Below are 15007 nucleotides of genomic sequence, written 5' to 3' on the forward strand. Positions count from 1 at the left end.
GAAACACGTATACTAACCTACGAACCCCGGCTGCCACTTGACCTTAGCATTTAAGACTGACGAAGGCCCACAGATGGTTGCAGCGTTTCAATGCCTTCTGGGAAATAAAGTTCAACCGCCGTTGAATCATAAGACTGAACAGTCACTGTAAAACTAACAGTCCCAGAAGAAGTAGCGGCAACGGTGGTAACAACAACCGAAAGTTGTTTTCAGCGATTGGTGGTGACGTCATGCGCAATGCACTGTGGGAAACATGGTTTATTATCTCTTTTGCCAATGTCTGTTGAAACTCAAAAAGACTGCATCACCCAGCTGCCTTCCCGCTACTGAATCGGCGCCAGAGCCTTGGCTGCGTGCGTCGTTTACTTCACATTTTGTGCGCAGCAGTCTCGTTGGTCGTAGGTAAGTGGATGTCTGTACTCCTGGGGGGCTCGTACTTCACGGAGCACGCGGCTTACTCTAAATCCCCGTGGTATTCACTTGTCACTCCCTAGCCGTAGGTGTCCTTTCCACTCTCACTATATGGCCTTCGTGAAGCCTCGCTTCACGTACCGTCGCCCTTGGCCTAGTTACAAGCCAGGGCGGCTGCGCGGACGCCGAGAAGGCGGGGATCCGGAGCTTACCACCATACCACATAACAGGGTTGATTTTACACCGAGTTCAGGTGGATCAATTCGCACTTGTTTACTTCTTAGTTATTTTTCTTCGGATAAGAAAAACAAAATGGCTGTCGTAACTGGGAGCCATTACCGTGATCGTTAAATTCCTGGCCTTTTGCTTTACGTGTTTGCTTTATTTCAGGTTTTCCGAAGCACATTACTCGCATATAATTTACACTTTTTTTTGCTGGGGTAGCCTGGTAGCGAAATTTCGATTCAACGAGAAGAGTAATTACTTTTTTGAGACAGCAGTAATGAGTTGCGCACCTTCCTGTGCTAACTCCGCCCAAAAGAAGGTGCAGGTTTACTTTCTGCTCCATTATCCGTTTCAATTCCCATTTTGTTGGGGCGGAGGTGCACCAACTAGAGCGAAAGCTCCCCACTTCATTCAGAGTGTTACAGGTAAACCTGGACGCGAGTAGTCCCGCTCAGCTCGATCCTAGTCTAATCTGCTTTTAGGCTATAGTTTGGGTTGACAAGAAGGTACTTCCAGAGGACTCAATGTGATTAGCCAGGTTAGATTCTCCTTTGTCGGCACTTTTATCCCCTTACGTATCCTTATTAACTCAATTACTTGTTTACGCCGTTATTTAGTCCGTGGCTATTCTTTTCACTTTGTAACCGTTCTTCTAAAAGTCCAGATTTCTTTTTCAGGCTCCAGTTACTGTTTCAGACAGGGTGGTTTCGTTTGTACTTACTTAAATTGCTTACCTTTCCCGAATTTCTTCTCTTTATTTTTCACTATTGATGTTAGACAAAATTAACCTTTTGTGTGAGGGTCCCAGTGTAATTTCTTTGGGTGATGTGATGCAGGTTATTGACCTGCTTTTCGGTTAGTACTACATTTGAAAGAAAAACAATGATCCAGTGTTTATCCAGTAACAAGTATTTTATAAACCGAAACATGGGCGTCCTTGTTTTGTTACATCTGTCCATTCATATCACCACGGCTGTACAGTTTTAAATATAAAACTGCTCATATTTCAAGTATCGGTTTACTGTTTCGCTTAGGTAGCCTATGATATGATTCTTATATTAAGCAGTTCAAAGGGAAGATTAGATAGACACTTGTTTTTAGGGGAAATTCTGAATGTAGTACATATGTAAATAGTTTTCTGAATCACAACAGGTATTTTTAATTGATTCAGTATCAATGAGGGACTTCCAGTCGCGGCTGGCATGACTCGCCGGGGCATGGGGGGGGGGGTTGTTTAAAAGTAATAATACAGGTCTTGCGTCGTCTGCTCCTCTCCTGTCTCTAGCAGGAAGCAGGCAGCCAGGTGCCCCCCCCTAAGCCAATCGCAATGCGGCAAGTATCGGTGTGATTGGTCCGGACGCCACCTGGCCATGTTCTCCATGTAGATTCCATGTGTTGCATTTCAGCCTGCGTGGAGAAGGCGGCTGACCAAACGACTCATGTGCACTCAGGAGTGGGCACACCATTCCTCCCCTGCCTAGCCCTGCTCCTAGAGCAGCCATGCCTGCAACCAAACCCTTCTGATTTCTCGCAGTGCGAGAAACATAAAATGGTAGTTATTACCATTTTATGTTTCTGCTCTCGCGCTGCGAGAAAGTAGTGGGGCGACGCTTCTCCGCCCTAGTGGAGGAGTCGCCTCTGTGTGTGTTGTTTTTTTTTACCATCCTCATGATACACAATTAAAAAAAACAAGTAAATAATTGATCTAATCGTACGTTGATGGGCTTTGTGTCAGCCGTCTTTATTTTTAGGTCTCGCGACCTATCGATGCGCATCGAGCAGAGCGAGAATTCAAGTCGGCAAAATCCTCGTGAAACTAAGGGCTTTCAGCTGGCGTTTTGTTTACGTTCACGTGACCCACGTGACGGCAAGCTCCTTCGTGCACGAGCTTGCCTGAGCCTTCCGCCTATCAGCCTGCCAGTTCTCCTCCCCGAATTATTCACTTCACTCCCACATCAAAGCCTCAGCCTCCCTCCCATGCCATTTGCTTCCTAACCAGCCTGCCTCGCATAATTGCATCAGACACTTCAAAGGAATGCGCCCTCCGAGACGTGCATTTCTCTTCCCCTCAGACAACGTGTACATTATTTCAGCACATTCCAAGTCTGCAGTTTTAACTACCAGTCACCACGTCAGATTTTACTTTGTTGTTTTTTGCAGATTTATATAGGCGAACTCGACCCGAAGGTGCAGGAGCGCTTTTCATGAGCACTAGTTACGTTTGTTGTTTAAACAGTCGAAAGGTGGATTTACACAAGCAGAACTGTGCGTGCACTTCACTAAATCCCCGAATACCCCTGCGTGGTGACTGTGCCATTTGAACACGTTGTTAGATTCAGAGTGCAGATTCAGAGTGCAAATTCAGAGTGCAGATTCAGAGTGCAGATTCAGAGTGCAGATTCAGAGTGCAGATTCAGAGTGCAGAGCGCAGAGTCACCAGGCAGGCTTTGACAACAAGGTAGACCAGAGCGCGGGGGAGCTTAGCCTGTAAGGGTATGAACGCCATGTTCCCTGTAATTAAGAAGCAGCCTATTCAACACTTAAGACAGTAATGTCATCCCATCTGCCAAGGCCTGCGCTGGCTGGCAGCGCGCCCCTGCCTGCTGCTGCTTCTGTTACCCACCTGATCCTCGGAGACCCGCTTTGATGGAGCGTTTGCAAACACAAGTTTCTTCGCCGGGCTGGCGGCGCGCGCAGGAGATAACAAGCATTGGCATTGCCAATAGGTCTCGCTTGTGGGACCTTATAAGTATTTAGTTTTGCGGCACAATATCCTTGTTGCATAATCGGATATTGTGCTGCAAAACTAAATACTTATAAGGTCCCCAAGCGAGACCTATTGGCAATGCCAATGCTTGTTTGTTTCTGTCATTTGTTTCTGCTCACTGCAGCGTACAACATTAGGCAATACATGAGCCCACTTCAGCCTATGTCTCGGTTGCACAGTGAGTGACAGCAGCTTTCCCTGAAAGCACCCACATAAAACACATTTTTTTGGGGTTTCGCCTACAGCGTGCATGTCTGTGAAAGCCATTGTTTAAAAAAAATTAAAAAACTGGTTTAGAGCCCACCCATTACTTACTATAATTACCATTGGTTGGCTTCCACTTTGTTCGTTTCCTTGCTTTTTACTGGTCAAGCCTCTGGCTACCCTTCGGCTGCTCACCTCCTCCTGCAGTCTTCTCCAGACTTCTGTCCATGCTGATTTATTTTTAAATGTTTGCACTATTCATTTAAATGCTATTTAATTGTTAGGAAAAACAACTGACCTTGTCGGAGAGCTCACTTGACAAAATCCTCTCTAACTGTATAGTAGGAGAAATAAAAATAAACTCAATTTTCCAAGCGGCAATTAGTAAAAAGACCGCAGATGTGTCAAAATGAAAACCGGATTTAATGGCATCTTTATTGCTCATTCACTTTCTGAATGAACATAACATCGGTTCCTTTCCAGTTTGAGGTAACTCTCAAGAATGGACCACGTGCTAAAAATAGCTCAACCTGAAAATCTGACTCTCCATTGCGAGTTGCTTTTTTTCTCGTGGTCTGCATGTTGCACAGAGGCATGAGCCTGCTGTGAAACATGTTTGCAAAGGGGGCAAAAGCGCTATGATGTAGTCAACTTTGTCCACGTCATACCAATTAAGAAAAATACTTTAATCTGTGTTGCACAGCAGGTGCAACCTAGTGGGTTTGCCAATACTGTTTTTCTTTCTCTTTTTGGGGAAGACCCTTTGTCAAAACAAGTTAATGGACAGAATGCAGAACAATGTCATACATTCACCCCAGTACAGAGATCTGGGCCAGCCATATGCAAATCAGTCTTGACCCTGTGCCCCCTGGGAACAGTCCAGCCCGAACTGCCAAGCCAGGTCCTCCCTGGACTGGAAACAAGCATCCAAGGACCGGTTTCAGGCTTTCAGCCCTCATCAGCCTGGATAGCTTGATTCCAATGGCATGGAGAGCATGGGACTCGCGTCTGAGCACACCCGTTCCCACTCGGGGTGACAAATGCAAAAACAAGCATTTGCAATGCAATAGGTCTCGCAGCATTAAAGTTTGAGTTATTGGCATTGTATATGACAATGTGTTGCATAAATTTTTTAGCAAAGTCTGTATTGGTGTATAAAGATGATTTGCAAGATAATAGCAGTTGCAAAATATTAAGCTAAAGCTGTTGCCTGATGCCATACAATTGTGAATAACACAAGATACCTGCCCACCTCCTACTGTTGCCGTCTACGGCCCAATGGGGTACTGTCCCATGCAGCCGGTATGGCATATTTTGCTTTTGAATGATTTTCAAGGTGGAGCTAACAATGGCATGAAAATGTGTCTTAATGGCCCCAACCCTCCTCTATCAACGTCTTGCCTTCCCGACCTGAATGGAAAAATCAAGTCAACTCTAAGTTTGGTGTGTTTAAACGTTTGGCCTCACGGTGAATCCATGCAGCTCCTCAGCAGGACAGACGTTAGAAGCGCGCGCACTCCTAGCTTCGCTTTCAAAGGCCACGGACGGCCTAATTGGTGCGCTCTGCTCTCAGACATATCCCCAAAGTGCGATATCATAGGCAAAGTAGTAAATCTGCTGCTGTTACGAGACCAAAAAAACCCTGACCGACTGATGCTCACCAGACAATATTTCCATTTACAGCGGGTTTCTCGGGCAGCCTGCAGGGCACGAGGCCGATCACGCGGAGCCCGTGCACACTGTGGGTAACAACGCGCGTGGTGATACCACGGGGTCTTTGAACGGCACCGTGGAAAACCATTAGTCTGAAGAAAATTAACCCAAACAGAGAAAATAAACAAACCACTAATATTCTCACACAGCGCATCATCCCTGCCCTGAACAATATCCCTTCCATGCTCCAAAACCTGCCCTTATTAATTATTCACCCGCTCCACAGGGGCATATTCTGAGTGGTAATTTTATTGACGAGCGCCTGCTTTCACGGCGCTGGAGTTGAGGCTTTAAAAATGCATCGGCCAACCAGGGCAGAAAGGGAACATTTTGAATTATAAGCAGAGCACTTAACGTCAATCGATATGGCGCCCAGATCTGCAGCGGCCATGTGTGACATTTCGACGCAATAACTCCAGCCACTGGAACATTTATAAAGGGTGTTTTTAAATTAGGCAAATCACCAGTCTTAGCACCGGCGGTGTGCTCTGCCCACAGGAATGTCCGGCATGCCAAAGGAACGCCCAGACCGACGCTCAGCCGACAACAACGAGGGGAGACGATTCAGACGCGCGCCTTGGGCCGCGCAAGGTTACGTGACCTGTCTACTGTAGAAGCTCACGTGCGTGACCCGATCCGAAGGCGCGTGTCGGAATCCGACGCCGCAATAGGGAATGCTGGGCACGTGGCCAGCTCTTGTCTCCCCTTCGTCGCGTTTTTCGGCTGAGACGACTATAGTTCTCTGGCGAACGCGCTTTGCGCGTTACTAGCCGAGACCTAACAACAGTAGATGGACAGAATGCAGAACAATGTCATACATTCACCCCAGTACAGAGATCTGGGCCTAAATCCATTGTTTTTTTGCTCACCATGCCATTCCAGTTTGAACCCAGCCACATGCAAATCAGTCTTGACCCTGTGCCCCATGGGAACAGTCCAGCCCGAACTGCCAAGCCAGGTCCTCCCTGGACTGGAAACAAGCATCCAAGGACCGGTTTCGGGCTTTCAGCCCCCATCAGCCTGGATAGCTTGATTCCAGTGGCATGGAGAGCATGGGACTCACGTCTGAGCATACCTGTTCCCACTCGGGGTGACAAATGCAAAGACAACAGTTGATGGACAGACTGCAGAACAATGTCATACATACCTTTGTCCTCAACATTCTAAAACCTACTTAGATCCATTTTCAGCCAGCCCAGTTTAGCCTTTTGCAGTGTGACTAACATTTTTTCTCCCATCATACTTGTCCAGCTTCATCCATTGGCACCCCCCACTGTGAGTGATAGAATGTTCCTGTGCATATGAGCATAAAAAGTAGTCCCCTCTAGTGCCATAAAACTAGTGGGCTAATGCGTTCTCCTTTTTTATTTTGTTTATTTATTTTGCTTTGAGGCCCATCAGCTTCCCGGCCACTGCTGCAGTTCCCTTTTTGGAATTCTCCTTCCAGTTAAAGGTTTATAAAAAACATTCCAAGATGGCAGTGCAAGCACGTGCATGGGCAGCCAAGGGATTTGGAAACTATTCCAAAAGAAAGCAGAGGCAAAATCAATAGTTATGCAGCCCGTGGCAGACCTATTGACTTTGCCTGTATTTATTTAGTTATTATCCTTGTCTTTTAAACAGAATCTAAAAATATTAAACGAGAAATACCCCTTTCTTTGAACCAATAAGAGTAATATTTATGATTTGAATTGAAGTTAAAAAGAGTTGATAGTCCTTTACTAAGTTCACCTGGATGCACCAATCTTCTTTGTGCTTTTAAATAAAAAAAATATTTCTATTGCAACTAGATGGCTGACCGATTTAGGCACCAGCATGCTGCATTTGTTTTTGTTTACTTTTGATGGTAGAAGCTAGCAATGAAAATAAATCAAAGCAATGCAGTAACTTATCAAGGCCAGACCTATTGACTTTGGCAATGCTAGTTTCCCTTTAGTTAGCATTTGCTTTACGTTAAGATAACAACCTCATTTCAATCTTTCTACGCAACTTTCACATTCTTTCTCTCTATTCATGGTATGACTAATCTCAGTTCAAAATAGCCTACCTGTAATTCCAGTATTACTGCCGTTTTCACGGAAAGATGCCCAGTGGGGCGTGGTTAGGGTTGTTCTATATTTTTAATTTATTTATTTCGTGCGTTTATTCCTAGCTGTAACGTTTTGAGTCGGAAATCACCTATATAACAAATGAGTTTTTTTTCAGTAAATCCAAAATTGTTTTTGTGAGCTTCCTAACACGTGGGAGCAGTTCTGTGTGCGTTAAGGAACTGACTAAATATATATTCTTTTTGACAGATATCAGTGTGAAGTTTGAACCAGAGGTGCAATTCGTAGAGTGAGATCATACACACGTTTCTTTGGCGTTGCAAATGCCAGCAAAGAAAGTGGGGCAGCTGTCTACACTTGGACAGGTACGGTTTGTTATTGACCGTTTCTCTAATTTGTACATCAAACCATTTGATACCTAAATGTTTCCCTTTTTTTTTTAGATTTCACGTCATATCCGAATCTAAATACATACTTAATTCAGTTGTTATAGTAAAAATGATCTAAATAGTTAATAAACATAGGGTCACAGGTCCATTTCATTTTTAAATTGTCAGCAATGCAGAGTAGAGAACCAGTCAGAACTCTACCTCAAAAGGGGAGTGGACCCAGAACGTCTATTCTAACAGGAATGCAAGCAGACACATATTTGATCCATTGTGGCACACATTACACTTAGCAAATTAGGCACTTCAAGGTTAAAATGTAGAAGTAATGAAAACCTATTGTGGTAAGCCTTTGGAAGTCGAACGAAAGATGAGCACTATACGTGTGGGTATGATGTGGAAGTTTCAAGTGCTCTTAAATAGTTGGGCACTTCAATTATCATGAATACTTTCTATTCAAAATGGTGTCGAAGGAATGAAGGTATGGTAATTTGAGAGGCTAGTATCCTATTTGTGCTTGTTTTCTCCATTTATGCTCACTTATTTTGCTGTAAGTGCTGAGACCAGCAAATTCATTGGATCACTATTGTCTGTAAATGGCTGAACTGCAGTGAAATCCTCAAGTTTTCAGCCACGTGTTTTATGTTTATCCCGTGTGCTCCTTCGTGCTACGTAGACACTTTTTGTGATGTTACTTTGGATAATGTTATCACACTAATGGTTTTTTTTTGGGGAGGATTTATTACCACCCACGGTACCATTCCACAATAAACTCACAAAGGTAATTGGATGGTATATCTATTAATCCCAGAAGATGTTATATGTGAGGGAACAGACAAATGTGTTTAAGACGAGAACCCTCACTCACCCTAAGGTGATATGCTTCATCATTGGGTTCCTTCCCTCTTGCACTCTGCGACCGCAAGGTACACATTGTGGGCTACTACTCTCCCTCAGGAGAGGAGCGCAAGGTGTTTTATGTCATCCAATGAAGGTAGAAGTGAGGGTCAGAGTGCAAAATAAGTTCAGCAAAAAGAGTTTAAAAAATCTCATGGAAAGACAGATAACCTTGATAGTGCCTCCTTTGGATAGATCTAAAATCAGCAAGGTGAGAATTAGGGATATAGATGTTCTTAGATCTGATTAATAGATATACTACCCGGTTACCTTTTTTGTGAGTTTAATTTTGATAATGTCACATGGTTGATTGTTAATGTCTTTTTGCTCAGTCCGTCCACTTCCCTGAAGAAATTTGGCTCTTCTGCTCCTTGAAAGCATATAACAGGACTTTGGATTGCTTTGCTGACCTAAGAAGGGTGCAAGCATTCTAAAGGCACCAGCTCCCGAACAGTTTTATCCAGTCCTCTTGTGTTTACTGACTCGTCACCGATTCCCTCTGGCTGGATTGTTGTGGGCCGTCCGATTTCAGGAGATTGATTTTCCCTCACTAAGCTACTCAACTGCAGGTCATTACTTTGTAAATATAGGCAGATGATGGAGGAGGGTGATACTTGACAGGAGCTTGGTGGGTGACTCTTGACAAAATATTTTCTATTCAAATAGTACAAAAGGACTAAGCCTTCCTTCAGTTGGCCCATATGACCTAGGGTACCTATTCTGCGATGATGTGGCTAAGATCACAATAGATAGCCTGTCCACTCGTTTGTGGTTATGGGAGAACCAGGATATCCGTTTTAGAGTTGTGATAGCTTTACCTGATATCTGACCTAATACTTTAATAACTAAAAACTGGCCTGGAGAAGTAGTTATTTACCTTACTTAGAATGTCTGTGGATAATTTCAAGGTAAAAATCCAAGAATATTCATGTTGCTTTGAACTCCTTGAATATGTTCTGAAAACCTCAATTTCTGGGAGCACTTGGATTACAAATTTGAAATTTAGAATGGCTAGCACGTCTAGCCAGAATTTATCATCTCCAGTAGGGAAATAGACACCTTTCCTATTTGGATACCTGATTTCTCAGTGGAGCATCCTTGAGTATAGCATAAAGCAGGAGACAGAAAAGGCATAGTCTGTATTGAAATGTACATGATTGTAAAACGCAGGCTATGTGACGACTTCAAAAATGTTTGCCATGTGAAGCATATTTAATACACAACACTAAACAAACCTCCTTGTAGAGAAATCTGATGATTTGTTACTGATCTTGTACGTGCTATGCTCTTTTGCTACTTTTGTTGTTGCAAATTTCCCGGGGATCCTTTCAATTTGTTCACCTTGCTTATTTTATGCAGCTGTGAGCTGGTTTCCTTTGCAAAGTAGTGTCGTTCCACTAGTAAAAGAAGTGAAATAGTAAAAAAAAAAAAAAGCATATTGCACTGGCTCTCTGCATCCAAGGCAGATAGATTCTGGCTTTCCTGTTAACTGCTGATACCCAGCTGTCTGAGCTCAGCTTGAGATCTTCCAATCCGCTGTGTAGTTCCTATATTCCCAATGGGCTCTGCGCATTGGAATAACATAAACAACAGTTTAGACGTAGGACTGAGGTCATCTAAGTCTCTACTGACTGTTAGACTTAATTAGGGTTGCCAGCTAGCTCAGAGGTCACTAGAAACTTTCTCAAATGAACAGGAAGGGGTTAACTTTCCTGAATAGACAAGAAGAGATTTGTTTGACAACCGCATAAACATGACAACTTTGCTCACAAAGAGTATATCTCGAGAGTCGTGTGAAAACAATAGACCGCTATTTCACTCAGTCTATCGTGCATGCTTAATTTCACCAGGAGTGCAGAGAAATAGAGAGACAGGCGTTTTCAATAAAAGGTGTTATTTATTGAGCAGTCTTCTTTCTCATGCAAGAGAAATGAGTTGCCACAATTGCAATACTTATCATGAAGTAAAGTGCGTACAGTAAAAGGAGTATTATGAAATAATACTGTAAAAGCATTGATATGGTTTCTTAGCCATATGATACTTTAAAACGGATAAAATATATACATACATAAAAACATTGACTAACGTACTCAACTGGTGCTTCTAAGATACGCCTACCCCGGTGTACCTGACCTAAGCCTAATACGTGGGAAGGAGTAAATAAGTTGCAGTTTAAGTTAAGTTGGTTTTTGCCAAGAATCTGAATCAAGAATTCTCTCAAGGGTTTAATCAGCTCCGTACCTTGGTTCTAGAATGAAGGAGGCCTTGTATCTCTCAGGACTCGATCTCCCAGCAACCCGCAAGGGAGACCGGAAACACCGGAGCTGGATTTCTCGGCAGGAGAAAAGACAGCGTCTCTCTCAGTGCGTCAAATGGGAGGGTCGGCTTCCTTCGGCACTCGCATCAGCTGGGCGTCGGGCAAGTAGATAGCCACTCTGCTCCAAACCACCGTGTGTTTGCTTAAGGCAACGTCGGTATTTATACCTGAAAGGTGCCGAGTTTGACGTAAGGTTGGACATAAGACGTCACTAAGAACTAACAGTTCTTTCTGGACTCCAGGAGTTCTTGTGCAAAACAAAAGCAGGGGGAATTCCCGGACTGCTGGAGGCTTGGTTTGTTTAAAGAACGCGTTGTACTTTCTAGGAGTCTATGGGAGTAGCCTTGCCGTATTTGGACTGCATGGGCTATGACTAGATATGGACATGATTCCTATGCCTTCATAAGGATATGTTTCGTTATAACCACATAAGGGCATGAATCGGGGATATCTTGATTAGGGTCCTAGATAGATTCACAACACTGCGTTCTCTTCTCCAGTTCTAGATCGAAAGGTACACCCATACACCCCGACCAGGATACATATTCTGGTTAGGGGGCATACTGCAAACTCCTTATTTCAGTCCGTATCAGTAGCAAGACCTTGCACAAATGATGCTTTCCTGCTTAGGGTTACTGCCCCGGTGAAGGCAACAGATTGGTGACACAGGTTGAATTCACCCTTCTGTTGACACTCCTCAATTCTTCCATTCCATTTTTATTCAGCTCACTCATTGATGACCTACCAAAAATAAATACCGGGAGAACTTTTCAATTGTTTTCTTCAAGAAAAGAAGGGTCTTTAAGGGCAAGTCTTGAGGTAGAGACTAAAACCGAAGTATGTTAAGTTGTAAATCCAGAAGAACCACCACATCAAGGGTTTCTACCAAGGGAGAAAGCAAATGTCATGGAGGTCACCATTGTCATGATACAGAATAGTAGAGTTTGCTAAATACCCCACTGCAAGTGTTTGCAAGAGACCTAAAAGTCTAGGGACTCTGATGACCGAGCTCAGTCCCAAACTGGAGTTTTCCTTTCTCTGGGGGTGAAAGTGGGGCGCCATGCTGACCAAATAAAATTTCCAAAAGTCTCTTCAAGCACAATCCATTCTTTTGGGCTCTTTCATGGAAGTATGAGTAGTGAATAGGAAAAGGATACCCACAGAGCACTCTTACCACAAACATGTTGTATTCCACCCTTTCTACCGGTTATCTTGTCAAGCACCATGTAGATCTAGACTGACATCACTATATCAATGCATTATTTCAACAAACCAGAGAGACTGGTCGAGCGATCGAGGGAGGCTTTGCCCATATTCAAGTGATGTTTTGCTCAAAACATCTGCATAATGCTTGGGCGAATGCTCTGAGGTTGAGTTCTAATATTATGTGTGCTTTCAGGGATCTTTGAATCTTGGAGAAATCAACATATAATGTTGTTTGCCGCCTCAGCAAATAGAAACTATGTTGACTTGTGCCTTCACATCCCCGGTCAGAGGTGAGTGTAAGACCGACCTAAAGCGTATTCTCCAAGTAGCTTTTCTAGCTGCCCTTGGAGATGTTAGAACATGGAGCAAGCTCCAGACTGTCTGTTAAAAAAACATTGTTTTATACCGGAATATATTTTCATTGGAAACCTCTTGAGAAGGCCATTTCTGATTTCCCTATTCATCTAACTGTATCTTTTCTCTATGCTTTTTAAACCTGTTCTGGTTCAGAGGTGTCTTCATACCTTGGATGTAAAAAAAAAACATGGATATTATTGATTATAATATGAAGCCAAGCACGTAACATTTTATCGTAAGGCAGATGGCAACTTTGGGAAAAGCCCACAGTCCTTTCTTCTAAGGGGATAAGCAGACTCTGGTCATGCCATAAGCAATCACACCTCATCTGAAATTTGTAACGTAGGAGCTTGGTGGGACTCTGTACATCTTGGTCCAAAATTACAGCGTTGACGCTGATTCTAATGCAGATGACGTTACTGACCAGTTTTAGTCCGGTCTATCGCACCTTTTTGGTTTGTTAATGTATTCCACCGTAGAAATACCCATCATGTGGAAGGATAAGTTACTTACTAGTAATCTGGTTGGTTTGTACAGGTTTTTAGTAGTAAACTGCTTGGTCCCATAGCTCTTTTGGATGCTGACCTAAGCTTCTGTCATTGGTGTAAGCCCACAGACTATACTCCATAGAGAGATGGGAAGAGGGTGTTCGAGGACCTACCTTTCCCTCATGTAAAGTTTTATTTTTTGCAGAAGAACTATATTTATAATAGTTACTGTGTTTATACCTTTTCCATGCTCCCCGTTTCAAGAATTTGTTATCTAATCCGGCAGGTCAATCCAAAATGTAAATGGTAAAGGTTTAATGTATTGGAGTCTTCAAAATAGGCCAATGGTTTAGTTACACTGTGGTTCAGAAAACTAGATTTTAGGCTAAATGCCTAAACTCAACCCTACGCCCCTGTTCAGAGTTTTCGTCTTCACTTGCACAAGTTCATTTAGATGAGTAGCACCACAAATATGTCTTCTGTTGTCAGTGCCGTTTTATTGCCCCGTTTTTACCAAATCATTTATATGTGCAGAGTGCTTGTGTTGAAGTATCTGAGTTAAAGTACACTAAATTATCCAACATTAAATTGAGCTATTCCATAGAACCTTGTTTATTATTATTTTTGCGTTGTTCTTCCACTGTGGCAGGATTTTCTAGTGCTATTTCACTTCAAATTCTTTATCAATTCATGGCCTCATTTGGGTCCACTTTAGTGGGCCTATAGCCTGCCAGGCAAACTTTTTTTAAATCGCTTTGTTTTGGCTTTTGTTTTGTAATTGGCTGCAAACCGAATGGCCCGAATGTTTTTTTTTTTTCTTCAAATTTCCTTATGATACAGGAAGAAAAATGTATTCTTGTTAATATAAAGGAAACCAATCGGTTTAAAATGGCTTTTTCTTTAGTAATTTAGACATGTTGCTAATTTTCAACTGCTCTTCCGTTGGATGATGAATGTATCCGAGTAAAGCACAGCACCCCATAACAGCTGAATTCCAACCCCGTCAACTATGAAGCTGTAAATCCTGAGTGGAAAGTGCTTACCCATTTTAGTCATGCTATTATCTAAAAGTAGAACCTCTCGTGGTTCTTGGTTTAATGTCACTGGGGTATATGTTTGGTGCAGCTGGCGTTGCTAAGTTAATTCATCGTAATAGCATTGTCATTTACCTAAAAATTGTCAAGCTACATCATGCAGTACTCACTGCTAATGTTGATAGAACTTAGTGAGACTTGCTCATTTTGCAGAAGTGCGTCCGTTTGCTCTCCATGGAGTGTGGCTTTTAATCGGCTTTGATTTTATAGTAATTTTATTGTGCAGGTTTTCATGTTAAGAAACTTGGTGCCTCTTTGCAATTGTTTGGTTTACATGGTTACAGTGACTGAATGAAAGTAATTTGTAGACTTGTTTTTACTGATCTGTTAAAAATATTTTGTGCCCTGACCCTATCTGAATGCCTATTAATGATCATACCTGGGTTCTGTGCTTCTAGAAATCGGCAAACCCTGTATTAACTTTTGGAATACTGCTTCTGGCTCCTATCGACCTAAAACCTTGATAATTGCCAATAGTAAGATTTATTCTAAAAATGTAGCCACTCAATAGCTTTGGTAATTCACAAAGTAGTCTCACTTGGACAACATGGATTAGTTCCTCGACGCTGCACTATAGATCATATCAGAAGAGTTATTTCACTCTTTGATGCCCCTAACATTTCTAGGGATCCAACGGCACTTATATTACTGAATGCCGAAAAGGCCTTTGACAGGGTCTCCTGGCCTTTCTCAAGGGATACCCTGGCAAGGTTTGGAATAGGCAAGGGATTCACACAGGCATTCAAGATGCTTTATTTCCAGCCTTCTGCAAGACTGTATTTAAATGGAGTACTCGCAGACTTATTTAAAATAACAAGAGGCACCCGACAGGGATGCCCAAGCTCACCGCTTTTGTTTGCATTTAAAGGACCCAAACAAATGAAAAGCAGTGGA

The 15007-nt window shown here is 42.8% G+C and overlaps 1 protein-coding gene across 5 annotated transcripts in view; it reads left to right on the plus strand.

Moving 5' to 3' along the window:
* The first annotated feature begins 262 nt into the window (after positions 1-262).
* The window catches only part of THRAP3 (thyroid hormone receptor associated protein 3), a 271690-nt gene continuing 256945 nt past the window's right edge, over positions 263-15007 (plus strand). For all 5 annotated transcript variants that reach the window (XM_078681195.1, XM_078681194.1, XM_078681196.1 and 2 more), the window contains exons 1-2: positions 263-402; positions 7618-7733. The gene's annotated coding sequence lies outside the window, so the exon portion shown is untranslated. The remainder of the gene's footprint in view (positions 403-7617; positions 7734-15007) is intronic.

This window comes from Lissotriton helveticus, chromosome 3_1, assembly GCF_964261635.1.
Source record: "Lissotriton helveticus chromosome 3_1, aLisHel1.1, whole genome shotgun sequence".
NCBI lineage: Eukaryota > Metazoa > Chordata > Amphibia > Caudata > Salamandridae > Lissotriton > Lissotriton helveticus.